The sequence below is a fragment of the Rattus norvegicus genome, chromosome 5 (assembly GCF_036323735.1).
Source record: "Rattus norvegicus strain BN/NHsdMcwi chromosome 5, GRCr8, whole genome shotgun sequence".
NCBI classification, from domain to species: Eukaryota; Metazoa; Chordata; class Mammalia; order Rodentia; family Muridae; genus Rattus; species Rattus norvegicus.
This window is the reverse complement of record NC_086023.1, coordinates 37,976,934-38,001,323: the sequence shown is the minus strand read 5'-3', so window position 1 is coordinate 38,001,323 and position 24,390 is coordinate 37,976,934. Positions and strand designations below refer to the sequence as shown.

The window sequence follows — 24,390 nt, the reverse complement described above, 5'->3', positions numbered from 1 at the left end:
AGCATTCGCCATTATAAGATGGCTGCTGCGCCAGCCCGACTTCCTTTCAGGAAACTAGCTGTGTGCACATGTGTAAGAGTGTGTTCGAGCCAAGTCTTTGCCCACCCCGGGGCGTGCCAATGAGATCATGGGTAAGCGACCTTCAGGCATGGACACGCCACATTAGGGTGTATATAAGCAGCGCCATTCTGGGGCTCGCTCTCTCCTTTTCAAGATGCAATAAACGCTTTGCTGCAGAAGGATCCTAGTGTCTGCGCGTCATTCTTGCTGTCGAGATGTTGGGCGCGCGACACTTGTGGGTCTCGAGTCTTCACTGATCTTCCCTTTGCTGAGAGTGGCACGGAGAACTGGCATTCTTCCTGGTCGCTCCTGCTGACTGTAGCTAAGGCCGAGAGCTGGCTATCTTTGCTAGGTAGTGCTACCACAGCTGATTTGTGTTTGCTAACCCTTCTCTACCCAACTGGATGGCGGATGTACCTTTGAAGTGTTTTCGAGTGGTCAAGCTGCCACTGCTATCCTGTGAACTGGACTACCGATTTCCAGAAAACACAGATGGGAGCCGCTCCAAAGAACCTTTCTAAACAGACCCATCATATCCTTTCTTTTCCACTACCTCTGGTGGGTGGTGGGTTAAAAGGGAGGTTAAAGCATTTAAGAACCTTCATTAAAAGTAGGTTTTGAAAAAAAAATAAAGTTACAGAAAGGTGAGTGACTCAGTGGAAGGTAACTTGTTAATTAGTAAACAAGCCCTGTATACATATTGGACCAGGTGACTGTTACTCAAAGGGCAAAGTACATGAGCAATTGCATGTTTTCTAAAATAGCACCCATGTACTCTTCCCTGAGAAGTGTGCTTTACTAGCTGTGAGGACTGAGGAGTTTATTTATTGAGAAGAATTAGATAAAAGCTGGCATTAAGGAGCCTTGAAGAAACATCTCAGAAGCAGATGGGAGGAGGTAAACATTTATGGCTAAGGGCTTGCAAAGCAAAAGCAAACAATGAGGACAGTTACATAAATTATCCTTAGAAAGCTTGCATTATCAGACTTGAGAACACAATGAGGTAAAGATCAATGCCACTTGTTTTATAGAAGTGTTTAATAAGCAGTCACTCTAACCAAGGACTATCGGAATCATCACACTGCGACTGCAGTGTATGCCCTTGGCCCAATTCACAGTCTTTGTTTATTCGGTTGGTGTTTACCGAGAATGGAACAAGAGATAGACATTGTTCAAGGTATTAAGAACACAGCAATGGGGCAGGAGGGAGAAGTAGATCAGTCTCTGTTCTAAAGAAACTTGAGTTTCCCTGGTGGAGGAGCAGATAAGAAGCAAATAAATACGTTTTTTCAGATGATGATAAGTGCTGTGAAGACATTAAGCCAGAACAGTGGGATACAGACTGACTTTGTTATTCCATAATAAAATCCCTCTCCAAGCTGCCAATATGGCTCCAGTGAACCCCCTAGAGCCATTAAGGGAATTGTGAAACAGTCAAAGCCTGAAACTGTGCAGTCTTCCTATGGGGCAACATCTCTGAAGTTCTCTGACTGGTCCTGGAGCTTTTTCTGGCCACAAAAGGTTTGTTATGATCCATGAACACTGATGTTGTCTAGTAGTTTGGGGCTGTTCCAGTAGCTTGAGCCTCTCTCAGCAGACACTCCTTGACTGAAATAACTGCTCGCTCCAAACATGTCCTGATTTATGGCCTGCTTGTTTATTTTTTCTGATTGCTTTAATGCCATTGATATCAGATTCCATTTAACCTCGAGTCTTACCTCTCTGCACTACCAGATCTGGAATATTCTGCTTGCTTTCTGAAACAAGTCAAATCTGCTTGATTTGACCCAGGATCTCAACCCTCTCTAATTGTTGAGACTTGAATGGCACATGCTGGCACCACGTTTCACAAAAATGTGATTCTAGCAGAACTTGGTTTTTTCTTCCCTATGTCAGTGCCAGGAATTTTTGTCAGCATGTTTATTCTGACAAATGCTGGCAAAATGCTCTTGTGTTTTTGTTTCGTGTATCTTCCCTCTCCAGTGTTGAGAATCAAATCCATGGTTTCACACATGCTCAACTACTGAGTGTGCCCTAGCCCCGTGGTGTCCTGTAAATCTGTATTGGATTAGAAAGGTTTGCCAACTGAAGGTAAGAGATTATACTTTAAGCATTGGTTGTAAAAGATCTTAAGAGAAATAGATAAATTATAGGCCTGCTTATTTGCCAAGAAAACTTCATCAGTTGGCTCTAATGTGTCAGGTATCTAGGAGGTATACTTGTGGTAAAAGGTAGGAAAAACACAGGCTGCTGTGTGGATATATACCTGACCAAAACCTATGAGGCCAGTTTTGAGGTCATGCTAGCCAAGAATTTGAATGACTGTATCAAGCAATTTTCATCACTATGACAATGAACCCGAGAAAAGGAACTTCATAGAGACAAAGTTTATTTTCCTCACAATATCAGAGGTTTCGATCCATGTTTGCTAGTTCTATTGTTTCTGGAGCCGTGGTAAGGCAAGTACATCATGGACAAACTGCTCCCCTCAGAGTAGACCAGGAAGCCAGCAGAAGACAGGAAGTGTCAGGAGACAAGTCACATCTTCCCAAGAAGCCATGATAATCCAATCTCCACTCAGAGATTGGATCTTCTAACTGGAAACAGAACCTTTTTCTCCCCATAGATTTAAATTTTTAATTTTTTTAAAACTTGTGTCATGGTGCAGCTGGATGTCCAGAAGATAGTAAAATGCTAACATTTTATTTTAAATATACTACGTTTATAATTCTCTGAGAGCTCTATATGTGTGCACCATGAATGTTGACCTTAACTGTCCTCTCTAATTCCCTGGAACCTCCCAAACACTCCCCCTCCCAACTTTACATTTCCTGTCGTCTTTGAAACATTAAAAATCTAACGGACAGGGTATAATTAGTACTGCCTATATATGCACGAGTGTGGGGCCAGCCACTGGGGTATTGGCAACCAACCAGTGGCCACGCCCCCAAATAAAAGCGAGTCTGCCCCCTAAGCTCCTAAAAGGGATGGAGCCTCTGGAACGTCTTCTTAGCCTCTGTGGTGGGATATGGGCTGCTTGCTCTTATGCAACTTTATGCTGGTGATCACAGTTGCTGTGAGTCCATGAGTGCAGAGCTGTGCTATACCCAGAACTCAGCATCTCCCAGCATTCCCCTCCACTCCCCTGCACTTACATTCTGTCTGCCTACTCTTCCATGATATTCCCTGAACACTGAGGGTAGTGACTAAACCTGAGGGTGGATGAGGGCACAAGGTCAATGGTGTGCATGAGTTTCAAGACATCTACAATGTGATCTCTTGCATTATCCCCAGTACTATGTCTCTCAATTAACAGATGTATCATTAAGATTCCTTTTGTCTATATTACCACTTTAACGCATGAAACTTTTGGAGGAATACCACATGAGGACGCTTAATGTCAATGTATGTTCCAAAATCAGGTGCTTGAGAATCTCCAATGGGTACTCCAATAGGTAAGGTAAAAAGAGAATTTACTTAAAGGATAAATGAGAGTCTTACTTTATCCAATTACAAATAGTACTGTAGCACCTCATAAACGTTGAAAAATCTCCAGAAAAATGACTCTCTCTGTTTCTCTTCAGATAATACCATTTTCCTTCTCTGATCTTCTCTGGTTAATTTCTTTATGGAGCTGGGCTTCTTTACAAGGTCCTTGGTTTCTGTTCCTGGATGATGTCCAGGTAACCTGAGAACTCAGAGTTGCAGCAGCGCCATTTGACTCAAGCCTGGTCAGATATTGCCACTTCCATACCCCAAGCCATCAGTGAATAAAGCTCCAGATCTCTAAGTTCAAATTCTTATGAAAGATAATGAGATCGACTCGATGATGTCTGACTTTATTCCCCCGCTTTCCACATGCCAAGGCTCTGGGGATGGTGAGCTCATGACTCCGTGGTGTAAATTGTAGCCATAGGTAGGTTAAGAGGGGTGCTTTTCTTAGACAGTGGGCCGGGTTAGAAGCGAGGCGATGATTGACATATGATGAAATTACAAAGGCTTGGTAAAGCCATGATATTCAGTGGGTTCACCCACAGCTACCAAGGAGGCAACTCTTTTTGTGGGGTGGGTGGCAAAGCTTCATCTTGTGTGAACTTGGTAGTCTAGCAAAGTGGGAAGCAGGAGGAAACATGGACATACTTCAAACATAGTTTATAAGAACCAGAGTGGTGGCAGTCTGTCTTACATATACACACACTGCTTCTCTCCAGCATGTCCCTTGCTTTTTTTGTAAGCTGCCTTACTCTACAAGATTATAGTCTCTATTTTTTTCTTTATGGAAAATTTATTACAACTTTCCAACCGCGCGTTACTTTTTCTTCTTAACGTCTTGCTCTGCGGCTTCTTTCGCCCTCTCTGCTCAGATGCCAAAGAGCCGGGCATTGGCTCGAGCCATGCAAAGGCTGGCGAAAGCCTTAAAGTTCTTTTCCTCTTCCGTGTTGGCTCTGGCCTTTTCCTTTTTGTACACATTCCAGATGGGCATCACAGGTCCTGTTAGCTGTGTGGCCAATTTAAGTTCTTCAGCAGAACTGTCTCCCTTTTTCGGAGCAGAAGGCTTCCTATGAGCTTGGAGTGGTGCTCCTTCAGGCGCTGCACGTTGGCCTGCAGTGACTCTGTGGATTTGTTTCGCCTCCTTGGGTCCACAGAGATGACGATGGTGTGGGCCATTTTCTTGTGGATACCAGCCACCCTGAATTCCTCCAGGCTGAAGCCCCTGCCAGCCTGGACGTTGGTGTGGTATCTAAGTGTAGGGCATCTCACGATGGGCCTGATGGGACCAGATGTGGGGCGAAGGGCGATGCGGCGCCTATAGTCACTCTTAAAGAGCTACATTAGTAATTGTATCTAGAAAGTCTTGTCTGAAAGAGTCTAGTTTGATACTCATAGATGATCGTCCTTCTCTTTGGGTACGTATAATTGAAGAAGGAAGTCCATGTAGTCAAGAATCACATTTAATTCTTCCTTGGATTTTCCACATCTATTACAAAACTTAATGGATTTTTTTAAGTTAATATTCATTGGTCAAAAATCAAATAACCACTCTCTGCTCCCAGACCCCGTGAGAAAGAGACCCAACCGCCTGGTCAGGTGGGCACTCCTAAGGCTGCAGAGCGGAAGAGACCACCAACAAAGCCCACCCCTGCCCACATCCCTGGCCCAAGAGGAAACTGTATAAGGCCTCTGGGCTCCCGTGGGGGAGGGCCCAGGAGCGGCAGGACCCCTGCCTGAGACACCGCTGGAACCTGAAGGAAACAGACCGGATAAACAGTTCTCTGCACCCAAATCCCGTGGGAGGGAGAGCTAAACCTTCAGAGAGGCAGACACGCCTGGGAAACCAGAAGAGACTGCACTCTACACACACATCTCGGATGCCAGAGGAAAACACCAAAGGCCATCTGGAACCCTGATGCACTGAAGCTCCCGGAAGGGGCGGCGCAGATCTTCCTGGATGCTGCCGCCACAGAGAGCCCGAGGGCAGCACCCCGCGAGCGAACTTGAGCCTCAGGACCACAGGTAAGACCAACTTTTCTGCTGCAAGAAAGCTGCCTGGTGAACTCAAGACACAGGCCCACAGGAACAGCTGAAGACCTGTAGAGAGGAAAAACTACACACCCGAAAGCAGAACACTCTGTCCCCATAACTGACTGAAAGAGAGGAAAACAGGTCTACAGCACTCCTGACACACAGGCTTATAGGACAGTCTAGCCACTGTCAGAAATAGCAGAACAAAGTAACACTAGAGATAATCTGATGGCGAGAGGCAAGCGCAGGAACCCAAGCAACAGAAACCAAGACTACATGGCGTCATCGGAGCCCAATTCTCCCACCAAAACAAACATGGAATATCCAAACACACCAGAAAAGCAAGATCTAGTTTCAAAATCATATTTGATCATGATGCTGGAGGACTTCAAGAAAGACGTGAAGAACTCCCTTAGAGAACAAGTAGAAGCCTACAGAGAGGAATCGCAAAAATCCCTGAAAGAATTCCAGGAAATCATAAATAAACAAGTAGAAGCCCATAGAGAGGAGTCACAAAAATCCCTGAAAGAATTCCAGGAAAACACAATCAAACAGTTGAAGGAATTAAAAATGGAAATAGAAGCAATCAAGAAAGAACACATGGAAACAACCCTGGATATAGAAAACCAAAAGAAGAGACAAGGAGCTGTAGATACAAGCTTCACCAACAGAATACAAGAGATGGAAGAGAGAATCTCAGGAGCAGAAGATTCCATAGAAATCATTGACTCAACTGTCAAAGATAATGTAAAGCGGAAAAAGCTACTGGTCCAAAACATACAGGAAATCCAGGACACAATGAGAAGATCGAACCTAAGGATAATAGGTATAGAAGAGAGTGAAGACTCCCAGCTAAAAGGACCAGTAAATATCTTCAACAAAATCATAGAAGAAAACTTCCCTAACCTAAAAAAAGAGATACCCATAGACATACAAGAAGCCTACAGAACTCCAAATAGATTGGACCAGAAAAGAAACACCTCCTGTCACATAATAGTCAAAACACCAAACGCACAAAATAAAGAAAGAATATTAAAAGCAGTAAGGGAAAAAGGTCAAGTAACATATAAAGGCAGACCTATCAGAATCACACCAGACTTCTCGCCAGAAACTATGAAGGCCAGAAGATCCTGAACTGATGTCATACAGACCCTAAGAGAACACAAATGCCAGCCCAGGTTACTGTATCCAGCAAAACTCTCAATTAACATAGATGGAGAAACCAAGATATTCCATGACAAAACCAAATTTACACAATATCTTTCTACAAATCCAGCACTACAAAGGATAATAAAGGGTAAAGCCCAACATAAGGAGGCAAGCTATACCCTAGAAGAAGCAAGAAACTAATCGTCTTGGCAACAAAACAAAGAGAGTGAAAGCACACAAACATAACCTCACATCCAAATATGAATATAACGGGAAGCAATAATCATTATTCCTTACTATCTCTCAACATCAATGGCCTCAACTCCCCAATAAAAAGAAATAGATTAACAAACTGGATACGCAACGAGGACCCTGCATTCTGCTGCCTACAGGAAACACACCTCAGAGACAAAGACAGACACTACCTCAGAGTGAAAGGCTGGAAAACAACTTTCCAAGCAAATGGTCAGAAGAAGCAAGCTGGAGTAGCCATTCTAATATCAAATAAAATCAATTTTCAACTAAAAGTCATCAAAAAAGATAAGGAAGGACACTTCATATTCATCAAAGGAAAAATCCACCAAGATGAACTCTCAATCCTAAATATCTATGCCCCAAATACAAGGGCACCTACATACGTAAAAGAAACCTTACTAAAGCTCAAAACACACATTGCACCTCACACAATAATAGTGGGAGATTTCAACACCCCACTCTCATCAATGGACACATCATGGAAACAGAAATTAAACAGAGATGTCGACAGACTAAGAGAAGTCATGAGCCAAATGGACTTAACGGATATTTATAGAACATTCTATCCTAAAGCAAAAGGATATACCTTCTTCTCAGCTCCTCATGGTACTTTCTCCAAAATTGACCATATAATTGGTCAAAAAACGGGCCTCGACAGGTACAGAAATATAGAAATAATCCCATGCGTGCTATCGGACCACCACGGCTTAAAACTGGTCTTCAATAACAATAAGGGAAGAATGCCCACATATACGTGGAAATTGAACAATGCTCTACTCAATGATAACCTGGTCAAGGAAGAAATAAAGAAAGAAATTAAAAACTTATTAGAATTTAATGAAAATGAAGGTACAACATACCCAAACTTATGGGACACAATGAAAGCTGTGCTAAGAGGAAAACTCATAGCGCTGTGTGCCTGCAGAAAGAAACAGGAAAGAGCATATGTCAGCAGCTTGACAGCACACCTAAAAGCTCTACAACAAAAAGAAGCAAATACACCCAGGAGGAGTAGAAGGCAGGAAATAATCAAACTCAGAGCTGAAATCAACCAAGTAGAAACAAAAAGGACCATAGAAAGAATCAACAGAACCAAAAGTTGGTTCTTTGAGAAAATCAACAAGATAGATAAACCCTTAGCCAGACTAATGAGAGGACACAGAGAGTGCGTCCAAATTAAGAAAATCAGAAATGAAAAGAGAGACATAACTACAGATTCAGAGGAAATTCAAAAAATCATCAGATCTTACTATAAAAACCTATATTCAACAAAACTTGAAAATCTACAGGAAATGGACAATTTCCGAGACAGATACCAGGTACCAAAGTTAAATCAGGAACAGATAAACCAGTTAAACAACCCCATAACTCCTAAGGAAATAGAAGCAGTCATTAAAGGTCTCCCAACCAAAAAGAGCCCAGGTCCAGATGGGTTTAGTGCAGAATTCTATCAAACCTTCATAGAAGACCTCTTACCAATATTATCCAAACTATTCCACAAAATTGAAACAGATGGATCACTACCGAATACCTTCTACGAAGCCACAATTACTCTTATACCTAAACCACACAAAGACCCAACAAAGAAAGAGAACTTCAGACCAATTTCCCTTATGAATATCGACGCAAAAATACTCAATAAAATTCTGGCAAACCGAATTCAAGAGCACATCAAAACAATCATCCACCATGATCAAGTAGGCTTCATCCCAGGCATGCAGGGATGGTTTAATATACGGAAAACCATCAACGTGATCCATTATATAAACAAACTGAAAGAACAAAACCACATGATCATTTCATTAGATGCTGAGAAAGCATTTGACAAAATTCAACACCCCTTCATGATAAAAGTCCTGGAAAGAATAGGAATTCAAGGCCCATACCTAAACATAGTAAAAGCCATATACAGCAAACCAGTTGCTAACATGAAACTAAATGGAGAGAAACTTGAAGCAATCCCACTAAAATCAGGGACTAGACAAGGCTGCCCACTCTCTCCCTACTTATTCAATATAGTTCTTGAAGTTCTAGCCAGAGCAATCAGACAACAAAAGGAGATCAAGGGGATACAGATTGGAAAAGAAGAGGTCAAAATATCACTATTTGCAGATGATATGATAGTATATTTAAGTGATCCCAAAAGTTCCACCAGAGAACTACTAAAGCTGATAAACAACTTCAGCAAAGTGGCTGGGTATAAAATTAACTCAAATAAATCAGTTGCCTTCCTCTATACAAAAGAGAAACAAGCCGAGAAAGAAATTAGGGAAACGACACCCTTCATAATAGACCCAAATAATATAAAGTACCTCGGTGTGACTTTAACCAAGCAAGTAAAAGATCTGTACAATAAGAACTTCAAGACACTGAGGAAAGAAATTGAAGAAGACCTCAGAAGATGGAAAGATCTCCCATGCTCATGGATTGGCAGGATTAATATAGTAAAAATGGCCATTTTACCAAAAGCAATCTACAGATTCAATGCAATCCCCATCAAAATACCAATCCAATTCTTCAAAGAGTTAGACAGAACAATTTGCAAATTCATCTGGAATAACAAAAAACCCAGGATAGCTAAAGCTATCCTCAACAACAAAAGGACTTCAGGGGGAATCACTATCCCTGAACTCAAGCAGTATTACAGAGCAATAGTGATAAAAACTGCATGGTATTGGTACAGAGACAGACAGATAGACCAATGGAATAGAATTGAAGACCCAGAAATGAACCCACACACCTATGGTCACTTGATTTTTGACAAAGGAGCCAAAACCATCCAATGGAAAAAAGATAACATTTTCAGCAAATGGTGCTGGTTCAACTGGAGGTCAACATGTAGAAGAATGCAGATCGATCCATGCTTATCACCCTGTACAAAGCTTAAGTCCAAGTGGATCAAGGACCTCCACATCAAACCAGACACACTCAAACTAATAGAAGAAAAACTAGGGAAGCATCTGGAACACATGGGCACTGGAAAAAATTTCCTGAACAAAACACCAATGGCTTACGCTCTAAGATCAAGAATCGACAAATGGGATCTCATAAAACTGCAAAGCTTCTGTAAGGCAAAGGACACTGTGGTTAGGACAAAACGGCAACCAACAGATTGGGAAAAGATCTTTACCAATCCTACAACAGATAGAGGCCTTATATCCAAAATATACAAAGAACTCAAGAAGTTAGACCGCAGGGAAACAAATAACCCTATTAAAAAATGGGGTTCAGAGCTAAACAAAGAATTCACAGCTGAGGAATGCCGAATGGCTGAGAAACACCTAAAGAAATGTTCAACATCTTTAGTCATAAGGGAAATGCAAATCAAAACAACCCTGAGATTTCACCTCACACCAGTGAGAATGGCTAAGATCAAAAACTCAGGTGACAGCAGATGCTGGCGAGGATGTGGAGAAAGAGGAACACTCCTCCATTGTTGGTGGGATTGCAGACTGGTAAAACCATTCTGGAAATCAGTCTGGAGGTTCCTCAGAAAATTGGACATTGAACTGCCTGAGGATCCAGCTATACCTCTCTTGGGCATATACCCAAAAGATGCCTCAACATATAAAAGAGACACGTGCTCCACTATGTTCATCGCAGCCTTATTTATAATAGCCAGAAACTGGAAAGAACCCAGATGCCCTTCAACAGAGGAATGGATACAGAAAATGTGGTACATCTACACAATGGAATATTACTCAGCTATCAAAAACAACGAGTTTATGAAATTCGTAGGCAAATGGTTGGAACTGGAAAATATCATCCTGAGTGAGCTAACCCAATCACAGAAAGACATACATGGTATGCACTCATTGATAAGTGGCTATTAGCCCAAATGCTTGAATTACCCTAGATCCCTAGAACAAACGAAACTCAAGACGGATGATCAAAATGTGAATGCTTCACTCCTTCTTTAAATGAGGAAAAAGAATACCCTTGGCAGGGAAGGGAGAGGCAAAGATTAAAACCGAGACAGAAGGAACACCCATTCAGAGCCTGCCCCACATGTGGCCCATACATATACAGCCACCCAATTAGACAAGATGGATGAAGCAAAGAAGTGCAGACCGACAGGAGCCGGATGTAGATCGCTCCTGAGAGACACAGCCAGAATACAGCAAATACAGAGGCGAATGCCAGCAGCATACCACTGAACTGAGAATAGGACCCCCGTTGAAGGAATCAGAGAAAGAATTGGAAGAGCTTGAAGGGGCTCGAGACCCCATATGTACAACAATGCCAAGCAACCAGAGCTTCCAGGGACTAAGCCACTACCTAAAGACTATACATGGACTGACCCTGGACTCTGACCTCATAGGTAGCAATGAATATCCTAGTAAGAGCACCAGTGGAAGGGGAAGCCCTGGGTCCTGCTAAGACTGAACCCCCAGTGAACTAGACTGTTGGGGGGAGGGCGGCAATGGGGGGAGGGTTGGGAGGGGAACACCCATAAGGCAGGGAAGGGGGGAGGGGGATGTTTGCCCGGAAACCGGGAAAGGGAATAACAGTTGAAATGTATAAAAGAAATACTCAAGTTAATAAAAATAAATAAATAAATAAATAAATAAAATTATAGAATAAAAAAATCAAATAACCAAGTCTGCTGGCTAACAGTCTCACTTTATGTAGAAACTAAGGCAAAAATCTATAGATCATGGCACATGGTCCATGGTGCAGTTGAGTTTTAAGACATCCACAATGTGATCACTTGCATTATTCCATGATTACGTCTCTCAATTAACAGATGTATTGTTAAGATTCCTTATGTCTATAAGGAATAATAGGTGCTTTTGTGCAACTGTATCAAAATAATAAAACATGAAAAGCAACTCTCACTTTTTTTCTTTCATTCAACCTATCAGTATTGATAGTATACTATTTGCTACACATTAATTATAAATGTAGTGTAGTAAAAGTGAGTCTTGAGTGATGGCTCTGACCACAAAATGCTTGTCATATAAGCAAGAGGACTTCAGTCTAGAATCTGGGCACCCACTCAAAAAAGCCAGGTGCAGTGATATGTGTCAGTATTCTTAGCGCTGTGAAGGTGGAAACAGGAGGGCCTTTTGGGAGTGCTGGACAGCACTCTAGTCAATTGGTGAGCTCTCAGCAGTGAAAGACACAATCTCAAAAAAGCAAGGTAGAGCAATAGAGAAATGTCAATCTCTGACCTCCATGCATAAGCACATTGGCCCATATGAATGTGCACCCACCTATCTACTCTTCCAAATACACATATTATCACTAATAAAGATATTTTTGGAAGAGTAGCACCTCCTAGTAGGGAGAATTTTAAAACATATACTAAGCAATCATTCACAGAAGACAATCTGGACAAGGCAACTCTTTCAAGAAAAATGAGTTCTTATAAGTAAATCAAAAGAGTAAATTAGATGATAATGGTTTTGGAAAAGTCTGGGGGGCTGAGTAATCTGTTTAACAGGTATGCATGGGATCCACACAGAATGCCAGGCATTGTCTTGCCTTATAAGATGCAGGGGTGAGTAAGATAAATTCAGCCTTTGCCTCCTCACAGTGTATGGAAATTCACAAAGCATTAGACGTCATTTGGGGATTTGGGGTGAGGCAGGACCTTGTTGGGTCCAGTTGTGCTTACTCCAGGAATCTGGGACGTCAGACACAGAAACCAAAGATTGACTTGAGACCATGGCTCCAGCAGAGCTTACGGTCATCAACACTCTAGGCATAAGTAAGGCATAAGGAAGCTTTTTTTTTATGAGAATTACAGAAAAGTGAGAAATGGAGGCAAACTAAACTCCTAAGAATAGGAGGGGTGCCTAAGAGGAAAAAAATCAAGAGTGTGTTTGTTTGTTCATTTGCTTTGTCTTACATTTTTATATGGTTCTAACAGAAACTGGACAAAGGCTGAGTTAACTATGAAATTGTTGGTTCTTTGTATTACAATGGGCTGAGACAAAGGAGGACCCACACATTCTGTGCATACCCTCTTGGCCCAACCAGAAAGATAACTCGCTCATACTCTATCCACTCAGTTAGGAGCAGCAAAACTTCCCTAGGTCTGTCTCTGACTTTCGCTTTATAAGCAGCTATGATGCCTATTCTCAATTGCTATCTTGACTCTATCTGGAATAAACTACCATCCAGAAATGGAGGTCACGTCTGTGTAAACTTTTGGGGGGGGGCTTGGTCTAAAGTGGGTGAATCCCCTTCTAATCTAGACATTTGAGGTAGGAAGACACACACCTTTGATCCCAATCTTCACAAGGGGAAGACATACTTTTAAACTGGGCCATACATTCTGCTGGCAGCCTCTAGAAGAACATGGAAGAAGGACACTTTTGTCTTTGCCTCCTTGCTCTCACCTTGCTAGAAAGTACATTCCCTCGCTGGCATTAGAGCCTACTTCTTCAGGATTCCAGCATCTACTAAAGACCAACTAAGACATTCTGACTTGCAAACTGAGAGACTTCTGGAGTCTTGAATTTTCCATTCATAGCTGACCATTGCTGGATTAGTTGGACCATAGCCTGTAAGTGAGTCTAATAAATGCTATTCTATCTAATCTATATCTATATCTATATCATATCTATTTTTATATATCTCTATCTATCTATCTATCTATCTATCTATATCTATATTTATCTATATATCAATGAAGGGATTCATTCCATTAGTTCTGCCAGTCTAGAGAACACTGACTAGCATAGCAGGTGACCTTGAGACTATTGCTGGCTGCTAGCTGTGGCTGGCATTCCCTTGATCCACTGTGCAGGTGCCTTGCTGATGGCTAATTAAACTAAGCTCTCTTTGTTCTCACACTTATATAATCAATTTGTACTTTGACCATAGCAGAGAGCTAACCGTATCTCAGTCACCAAGATACAGCTCAGTCTTGCCTATAATCCTAGCATTTGGGAGGATGAGAGCTTTAAGGCCAGCCTCAGCTACCTACTGAGTTCAAGGTTAATCTAGGTTACATAAAATTCTATTTCCGTGAAACCCAAAAAAACTAAGGAAGAAAAAGAAAGATATGAGAAAGAGTAAGAAAGAAGGAGAGGAGGAGGAATTTAGGACGATCAGTCCCTTTGAGTGTATATATGAGGGTGTCTCAAGCATAGCAGGGAATTAGTCTGAATGTGAAGGAGTCCCATCCTTGGCTAGAGGCCAAACAGGACAGAAAATGAGAGATGTGTAAACTGCTGTCTGATTCTTTTTCATTGAATAAGGTGTTTTTTCTCCTGCTGCTGTTATTGTATGAGCCAATTGTGTGTGTGTGTGTGTGTGTGTGTGTGTGTGTGTGCGTGCATGCACATGCATGTTCATAAATACACTAATTCTGATTCTCTGAAGAACCCTGATACAGTGAATAGGAATAAGATAGCTTTGTAAGATACAGTTGCCTCAGTTTATTCCTAATTCTTATTTATGTATGTATTTATTTTTTATTTATTCAAATCAGGGTCTCATTGTCTCATGATGTAGCACTGGCTGTCCTAGAACTCATTATCTTGACCAGGCCATCCTTAAAGTCACCTGCACCTATCTCCCAAGTGCTGGCATTAAAGATATGCACCACTAAGCCTGGCTCTTAACAACTCTCAAGTCTACCATTCTTGATACCCTTGTGTCTTCTCTAACAATAAAAGTAGTCTGCCATCATCTTAATTTCTCTTTGTAAGGTGACCCGAAGGAAGCAGCAGGTTGTTTTATGAGGCACTGTCGATTAGAGTTCAGGCTTTTACTAGCCATCGAGCCCGAGAAAACCAGGAAAGGCTAGCAAAGAACACTCAAGGGAGTAATGGAATGGAATGAAGCAAGGCTGTCCTTACTCAGCAGCGCACAGGGAAGAGAAAACATTTAAGGTACAGGGAAAAGTAGACAGATTGGTACAGTTACCTCAGCACAGTGCTGGGCAATTTTGGTTGTTTCTTGTGGGAGCATGGAAGCCGTCTTGTGCATTAAAAGATGTTTAACACCACCCTCTAGATGGTAGCCAAAACCATTTTCCTATAAAAGGACCATCACACACACACACACACACACACACACACACACACACACACACACAAAGATGGGGGTGGGAGCAACTTTAAGACATCACTTAATTCCTCTGCCATGCAAAATTGTCCCAGATTGAGAACCTGGATTAGGGAACTTGTTTTCTATAACTGGATATCAAGTTATGTCCCAAGATGTAGTGACTTTGAACTCTAACAAAGCCATTCCATTAAATTCATTGTTCTGTGGCTCAGGCATGTGAAAGACTTAACTGAATGGTTTGGTTTCATATCTCTGTAAGGCTGTGGTCAAGATGACATCCTCTGAAGTCTTGGAGGATCCACTGCTTTGCGTCGCTCAAGTGGTAATTGGTAGGGGGCCTCCGGTCCCTCCTGGTCTCAGGCAAGATGCCATAGTTTCTTACAATGTGGTCCTTCATAGGAAGCTTAAGCATGTTCTTGCCACTTGGCAGCTGTTAATGATCTGAGGGGACGGAGGCATGGATTTACAATGTCTTTTTATGACCCAATGTCAGAAGTGACAATTCAGCTTTGTTACATATGTTGCAACCAAGTCGCTAACTGTGGGCCCTCTTGGAAGCAAATTAGGCTCTGCTTTGTGAGGAAAGAAATACCTACAAATCTGTGAACCCAGTTTTGAAGACTACTATTGATAGAGAAAAGTCTATGGACAAATAGATTGGAGAATACCATGAACTATTCTAAAATGAATGCTAACAGGTTGTTTAGTGAAAGGGTCAATTGTTAAGCAACTAGAAAACAGACAAATCGTATGCTGAGAGGCTGAAGTGAAGGCAAAAGAAACAAAACTGGCAAAGGCAAATGTTTCACCTAATTGATATTTATAGTAGGTAAAGAACTAGTGAATAGTTCTGTAGGAAAGTAGATAATTATAGATCAATGATAAGTACATATTTGCACACACAGAATATAGCATGATCACCCGGGCACAGTAATCTTAGACAGCGATGTGGGGAAATTGGTAGTATTATATTACAGCAGCAGTAGTCTGTTGACTAGCCTATGAGTTAAATGGCTGTAAGTACTGTACATGTAGCGAATCACTTATTTTTTACTACATCATGGCAACAGAATGCAATGCTTCTGGCTCACAATATTTTCAGAGTCCACAAAGCCAGCTTAATTCCTATGAAGATTGAAGTGAAAATGTAAATATCAAATATAATATTTTAAAGTATAATGTCAACACATTTTTTTTCATGGATCAGTGCAATCCTAAGATACAGTTTACAGAGGGCTCTGCTTGATCTTTAAACGAAAGAAGAGGCCTCACAGGTAGTTTCTAAGATCGTGAAAGTGAGAATGTGTCCACAGTGGCAGAGCTGTGATTTGATCCCAGCAATGGGTCTCCCAAGCCTACACTCTCTCTGCGAGGCGACGTGCCAATGTATTTCCAAAGGGCTAAACTTAATTCACACTCTGTGATTACTTTGGCACATTGAACATGAGACAGTAAACAAGGGCATGGGCAATGATTGATGGAGAGATACAAGGAACAGTGGTCACCAGAAACTAAGGCAATATTCAACAATACCACATATTTGATGTTAAACATCAACTTGGGGGAGGGGGCATAGAAGAACCTAGAAACTTCTTTTAGGGCCTTGGGGGAAATGTGAACCACTGGTGGAGTGAGAGAATGAGGCAGAGAAGGCAGCGGGAGAAATCTGTACAAGCACCGGAGAAAGGCGGTCCCCTATGAAGGGCATTTTGAAGCAGCTAGTACATTTATTTAAAGAGATCTTACAGGGAAAAAAGGTCCAGGAAATGTAGAGGCAACATGGTTTAAACACACAGCCAAGTGGGCACATTCAGTAATCTCCTAGTACCACAAACAGTACATGAGCATGAAGTTGCTTTGAAAGGCTCATTGTCATAAAACCTGTGAAGTCAATGACCTTAAGCATTAGAGTGACACGATGGTTGGTGTCCACTGGAAACTTGACAGAATCTAGAATCACCTGGGAGACAGCCTGTTGACATTGCCTGGGAAGGATTATCTGGATTATGGTAACTGAGGTGGGAAGGCAAATCTGAATCGTGGGCAGGGTGGTTCCATGGGCAGAGGATCCTGGACTATATGCAACAAAATTGCGTGAGCATAACTCTCTCTCTACTTCCTGAGGTCTGGTTTATTGTGACCAGTTGCTTCAAGCTCCAGTCACCAGATATAAGCCAGCATAAACTCCATTTCCTTTAAGTTGTTTTGGTCCAGTAATTTACCACAGCAAGAGGAAAAGAACGAAGGCACACAAAATTGTCATGTACGTTTCGAGAGGTTTCTTTTCTTTTCCTTTCTTTCTTTCTTTCTTTCTTTCTTTCTTTCTTTCTTTCTTTCTTTCTTTCTTTTTTGCATCATGTGCTATGCCCCTAACTTATATGTAAAGTTAGGGACTAGTACCTAACGTGCCAGAGTGGAAGTGACTGTACATTTGTTCATTCAAATGGTATTTACTGAATCCTACAAATATTCATGGAGTCTCAGTGTTTGCTCTTCTTGGTATACTACTCTTTCAAAGGTTACAACAACAGCAGAGTGAATCAGAAAGGTGGTTTAAGGTTAACAAGCAATTTAGAACAGAAGTGTTGTTACATGGTGATTTTGCTGAGAACTTGTTACCTATGGAGCAGTGAAGTTAAAGGTGTTACAGGCAACAATGGAGTGGTCATCCTTGAAGAGAAACCAGGATTTCTGAACTTTTCTAACAAGAGAACTAGTCGGCTATGGGGTGGGTTTAAATAATTTGTGGTGCCTAGGTGAGGTGTTTAGGTAACTGTACTATTTGTGCTGGAAGAACTTTGTTCTTTCTCTGAAGTAAAACAGCGGGCCATATGGTGAGTAATGTGGTCATTACATTGCAGTGTGACCTTTCTCGTAACGTAAAACTACCAACAGCTCTTTTCTAAACTAGTTGACTCATTGTGTCATGGAGTCAAGAGACGCTACCTTTCAGAATTACTGTGACCATTAACTGTAGGAAAAAGGATATATGCACTTGCTCAATCAGTAGTAGCTTTGTTATTTGGTCACTGTGGTGCCAAGACAATTTCATTACCGACACAATGGTCTCCTGTGACCACTACTAGTGGACCCTAAATATTAAAGCGAGGTCAAGGAGCTTTCCTTCGCAGCCTACTTTTGCTGCGACGTGCTGAACTAAAGCACAGACGTGCCCGGAGGTTCTTCCCTGGGGTTATGCAGGAAGCTCTGCAGATGCCTGAACAGACCAGGTAGCTGCTGTTCAGAAGTCACCACCCGCTTCCCGGCGACTGCCCCGCCCCCTTTCCGGCCCTGGCCCCGCCCCCTCCCTCCTATTGGTTGGCGTGCCTCTCCGCCAGACCGTCGCGAAGACCCGGAGGAGTGGAGTCGCCCCGAGGCGAGCCGGGCGCGCGCTCGCTGCGCATGCTCGAGAGCAGCTGGATTCCCGGTCTGGACCGTAGGCTCAGAGCGGCTCCGGCGGGGAGGCGCGCCTGTGCGCGGCACGGGCGTCGCGAGTACGCTGCGCGCTCCCGAGGAAGGGAGGTGTAGGCCGGGGTGGGTGGGGGGAGGGCCGGGTGTCGGCGCGCTTGGCGTGCGGGATCGGAGTGGCTGCGGGCGGCCTGGGCTGCCCGGCCGACGCCTGCTGCGAGATGGCGATCTTGGGCGCGGAGGGCTGAGGAGGCGCCGCCGCGGTGGCCGCGGGCCCCGGGAGCCGCAGCTTCGCGCGGGTAAGCACAGCGGGGCTCTGGAGGGCGGCCGGGCCGGAGTTCGCTGGGGTGGGGTCGCCGGGCTTGCCCCGAGCTGGCCCTGGCACCGGCCTGTGCCGGTGACACCGGAGCCCGGCGAAGTGTCTGGGTGACTGCAGTGCTCAGGCTCCTGGCCGGCAGCTTGCTAGCGTTCCAGCTTCCCTGCCTCAGAACTGCTGCCCTGACTTTCACCCGGATCCCACCGGCGCGAGCCCGGACTCCAGCCTCAGCTTGTCCTTTTCTGACATGTTTTTAGCATTTAGCGTTTTTTCACTGACTCCGCACCTCCTCTCACCAACAGTCTCAATCTCCACCTTTGGTGACCTGGTAGGTTCAAGTGACCTTGCAAAATCTTCTAATCCTCGTCTCGTGATTTGGGCCCTTTTCCTTTAAGTCTTCTTTTAAAATTTAGTATTGTTAGGGTTGGTACTTTGCCGGTCGCCTTTATAGTCTTTAAATGATCAATTTTGTGGTTTAGGATTGTGTGGCTCTCTCCTTTCTTTACTCATCGGTTTGGAGTTGAAGTTCCTTTGCTCGAAGCGATTCCTCTTCATTATTGCCAAAAAGGTGTATCTATTATGCTTTTGAAATATTTTACTTTCCCACCATGAAATAATTCACAAATGTCAGGTATTTTTCTGTTAAATTTTTATCTTTTTGTGTGCATAAAATTGAATTTCTACTCTTAAAGTAACGGGGAAAAAATAATGCCAGAGTTATCTTCCCACTTCCCATTTGGTATTTTTTTTTTCTTGTTGAAATACCCAGTTCACAGTTGTCTGTAGGTTTCTGCAAGAGTTTTTGCTTGTGTATAAATCCACTTGACATGTCTCACCAAGTCTGTGTGCAACTATTAGTAAAACTCTCCTTTTAAGAAAGACATTCTTTCATTTATCTGACTTCCTTGAGCCATAAGACTATATACTTAAACTGACTGAAAATTACCATTTTTAAATAACTAGTTAACCTTTCAATTTCGAAGATAATGGCCAAGTGTTGGAGCTGTTGAAATTGAGATGCTTGAAAAATGTGGCTTAGCTCTTTGAGACATAGATTATTAACATTTCCAAACAGTTCTTCACATAAAATGTTGAGCTGCTTTTAAGACACTGTGCTTTTGAAACCCCGGACATGGCTGATCAGGTCTCTTGCCTTCAAAGAGATGGTAATCTCTTAAATTGGCTGAAATTTCTGTTACATCCTTGCACAGTTATTAAGCATCAACTGCATGAGAGAATGAGGTATTTGGGGGTATATGTAGATCAAATGATTAGCAGCTTCTGTCTTTACAGATTATGGAGGAGGTCTGTGTGTTGGATTATATACAGATGCTCCTTTCATGTTCTGGGGAATAAATGGCAGAATCTCACTACGTAGCCTAATCTAGCCTTGAACTTGCCATCTTCCTGCCTCTGAGATCATAGGCCTATGCACCATGTCCAGAATACCTTTGTGTGTACGTTTCATAAATATAAGAATTCTCTCAAGTTGTGTTCAGAGAGGGTAGTTCTCAGATGGGTTAAGGAGTTTCTTGTTTCGAAGAAGCTGGATTGAAGGACGATAAACTATGACCTGAAGGATGGTGAGAAGTCAGCAGGGAAAGATCGTTCTAGTAGAAGGATCTAAGAGGGTTTGGACAGAGTCTGCAGGGTTTGTTCTTAGGATATAGGAGAAGAAAACTTGAAGTAAAAACCAAGACCAGTAACAAAGTTATTCTTCTTTTTTGTTTTTCTTTCCTTTGTTTTGCTTTGAAACAGATCTTGCTATATAGGTGTGACTGGCCTCCAACTTGCTTGCTGTGTGGACCAGGCTAGCCTGGAACTCAGAGGTCTATCTCTCTTTGCCTTCCCAACCCTGGAATTAAAGAATGTGTCACTACTGTTGGCACAAGAGTTATTGTTAAATTTAGATAAATTTCAGGTTACTAGGCAGTGTCAGGCGCACAGATGATTTTTGAGTTTAAGGAACAGTTTTACACCTTTGTTTAGAAAAATTAATCTAGTAGCATTGTGTAGTATGAATTGAGGTCAGAAGAAAATGGAAATTCATAAGTTACCTCAGGATTTCTGTCATTATAGACAGCAAGGGTCTGAACAAGTGGAAAGGACAGGAAAGTAGGATAGAATTTGGTAAGCAGGTTAAAGTTCAGATAATTGGCAAGATGGGTAAAGGTGCTTGCTGCCAAGCCTGGTGACCGAAGTTTGATCATAAACACCCCCGCCCCTTGGTAGGAAAGTAGTCTACTCTTCAAAGTAGACACAAGCACACCCTGTTCCCTCCACGAATTAATGCTCTGGCTGTCTTGGAACTCATTCTGTAGACCAGGCTGGCCTTGAACTTACCAAGATCCACCTGCCTCTGCCTTCTGAGTGCTGGGTTTAAGGTATACACCACTATGCCCAGCTGAAATAATTGTTTTTTAAAAAGTTAAAATAATGATTCGGATCCATGTCCATAGGGAAAGTAATGGTAGTGTAAAAGCATTATCCTTAGCAGGCCTGTATAATGCTCATAGACTTGGGTGACTACTAACCCTTGTTGAAACTAACAGGTCACGTGCACCCATGCTTTGTGGATGTGATTTTAGGGGAGTCCATGAATTACCTGAAGCTCCTGCCTGAAACCCATGGGCTGTCTATCGTGCTGGGGGCAGCTTTCAGAATTACTGGAAAGTTAATAACCCTGACTGTAGGTATACTGTGTAAGTAGCTGGAGACAGTAATCCACTGTATTGTGGCTCACACCCCACAGGTAATATTATTCTATTATATTGTCTTTAATTTGTTGTTGTATCATGGAACAAACTTGCCTGAGAGTTTAGTTCATGTGTCCCAAGGCTCCTTGCAAGTGGTCAGATAGAGCCTGGAGTTTGTGAACAGTGGTGGTTTTCTTTTTTCTGTGAAGAGAAGAGCATAACTGATTTGCTGCTGATCGGCTCTAGTTTGGTGTCTTTTAAGTAAAGAATTAGTGGTTCCGAGAGATTCCTCCCAGTTAAGGTTTTGTGGCTCTTGGCACATAGGTCTTCACTGGAACATCTGCACTCATCTTTCTTTCCTTTTGTGTGTTTGAAGAGTGGTGAAGCTGGGGGATGCTATGGGTAGGCAGAGAACAGATAGCAGTATCAGGTCAGACATGTTAATTATTGCTGTCTGTGTGACTCCTGATTGGGGATCTGGGAAAAGATTACAGAGGCTGTACAGTAGAAGAAGAAACCTGGAGGGCACTTTAGTCTTTTCTGTTCCTCTCTGCCTTAGGAATGTTCCAGTCCTTCGTTCAGGAGGTGGCGTGTGACAGGAGGAGTCAAATAAGCATTCATTTTCAGTCATTTTTCTAGAAAGAATTAAATAGCTAATTCTCATGAGGGTAGTTAAGGGCTAGTTTGGTTATAGTAAAGGGACAACTTTTGTGCACCCATGCGGGGGAAGGGATGTCTCCTTGTTATTAGTTGGTTTCTTTTCAAATTATAGAAACTTATTGAAAAGCCTGGAATCATTTTCCTTTTTTTTTTTTTTAAGAAAGGGTCTCACTCTCAACCCTAGCTGGCCTAGACCTCCCTGTGTGGACCTTGAGCTTACAGAGATCTGTGTTGCCTCTGAGGAAGTGGGCCCAAAGGCCTGTGTCAGTCTACCTGGCAGAATTGTTTTGCTTTTCCTATAAAAGTATGATGTAATTATAATGAGCAGTGGAAAACCCAGAAAACTTCCCATTATAAATGGTGTCCAAGGAGCTGGTCACCAACCCAAGTGGAAGAATGCCTGGCAGGGACACACATGGATTGTCCTCAGTTCGCTGGCATTGAGAAGAATAGCCGTGATGCTTTTCACTCTTTTCATGATAGCTTCTGCACCCTATCCTGTGGCATTTGAGAATTAGGTGGGTAGAGAGAAAACCATCCTGTTCTAATCTAGTGGTTCACTGACACCTTAATAAATTTAAACTAGCTAACAGTCCAAATTAGAATTAGAACTAAAGCCTAAACTAATTAAAACATTTTTGTTCTTAATTCATTAATTTTTCTATCAAATTTCTGATCATGTGCCTACGGTGGAACTTTGAAGTTATAAGATGTCTGAGGACTACCTTTTAGAAATGTTTGTTGCCGTCTTTGTTGTCATGGTAACTTCATTTGATGTGGCTGTTGGCTGGTAATTTGGAAATTTATAAATGTTTTACCACCAAATAGTTAATCTCTAGTCAAGGATGAAGCAACTACACAAAGATGGCTATCCTCCCTGGAAGAAACATTGGTAAAATGTTGACGTCAATTTACTTTGGAAAATTTGTTGATTTTTATTTCTGGTCTTGAAGATTGTTTGATTATCTTGTATATGAAAGCATAGTCTTAGAAAAGTTTCAGTTTTCGTTTTATTTTGTGGGGGTGTCATATAAGTCAGAATCTTATTCCAGAGTGATATTTTGATATTTCATGATTTTTACCATTGTGTACTCAACTTTAGATATTATCCCTTCCATGTTTAAAGGCTCTAAGTTCACTTGGAATTCATATTTAAACATTCTTGGTGTATGGGTTTTTAAAGCAATATGTCAGACAATTTCTAAGTTACATTAAGAACAGCGTGTATGGATTTAGCCTTGACCTTTCTTAAGTGTGGCATACACTGTGTGTTACTGTATGTCAGGCATTGTGCTAGCTGCTGGGGCCGAGTTTTCAGACGAAATACAGAAACCTATCCTCTAGAGCTTAGAGCTCAATAGAGTCACTGACATCAAGATATACCCAGACTTTATCTGCTGATGTTGGGAAAGTAACATTAATGACACTTCTTTTCCTGGGGTATTTGGGCAAGTCATGCAGAAGCACAGGGAACCCAGTCAGATCGTTTCAGATTTCTGTTGCTCTGTAACAAACAACCCTAACTCCAAGTGACTGAAAGCAACTGCCTTATTTTCCTTCAGGTTGCCCTTCCTTGGGGCTCTTTCTGGCTTTGTACATCATAGCTACAGTGACTACATCAACTGGCATTTCAGCTGGGGCTGTGTACACTCCTCCCCTCTCTTCATAGTCCTTTATCTCCATGTGGCCTTTGCAACATGGTGTGAGCTTTACATTGTAGAGTAGAACTATGAGGAGTACAAATGCTGAAGGAACCAGGCCTTCTTAAGAATGGCATGTTCCTGGGGCTGGCAGGAAATCAGTTCTGTCTTGTTCTGGTGAAATCATAGGTTGGTCTACAATGAATGGGACAGGGAGCGCTTGGATCCATTTGGGGTTACTTTGTAATGGATGATGGCAGGGTTTACATAAGAACAACATCAGTTCTGTAAAGATACATCTTCTAGAACAATGGAAGCTGAAGCTTCTAAGGACTGCTTCCCCCCTTCCACAATCTAAACTTTGAGCTGGGCCTGCCAGAGAGAAAGTTGAGTCTAAAGTGCAAATGACAGTGCCTGTGGCTGACTGCATAGGTAGAATGAACAGTTGGTTCTGTCCTTGGTTAGAAATGTAAGAGCTGTGTGCTAGTTAATCTTGTTAACTTGTCTGAGTCTAGAATCACACCTTTGGCTGTGTCTGACCATGTTCTAGAAAGGTTTAACTGTAGAGAGTGGACATTGAGTATGTGCAGCACATTTCAGAGTCTGGAGTTGGGGGAGTTGGGACTGACTGAAAAGGAAAAAACTAGCTGGGCTCTCT

At 42.4% G+C, this 24,390-nt stretch overlaps 1 protein-coding gene and 1 pseudogene across 2 annotated transcripts in view; one reads left to right on the top strand and one right to left on the bottom strand.

The window, feature by feature from the left end:
• Window positions 1–2,881: 2,881 nt before the first annotated feature.
• On the bottom strand, window positions 2,882–12,683 carry LOC108351085 (60S ribosomal protein L13 pseudogene; annotated as a pseudogene).
• Window positions 12,684–18,580: 5,897 nt separating this feature from the next.
• Wwp1 (WW domain containing E3 ubiquitin protein ligase 1) overlaps window positions 18,581–24,390 on the top strand; it is a 93,464-nt gene continuing 87,654 nt past the window's right edge. Inside the window, exon 1 of one of the 2 annotated variants that reach the window (NM_001024757.1) lies at window positions 18,581–18,719. The gene's annotated coding sequence lies outside the window, so the exon portion shown is untranslated. The remainder of the gene's footprint in view (window positions 18,720–24,390) is intronic. The other variant, XM_006237930.5, reaches the window with a different exon arrangement.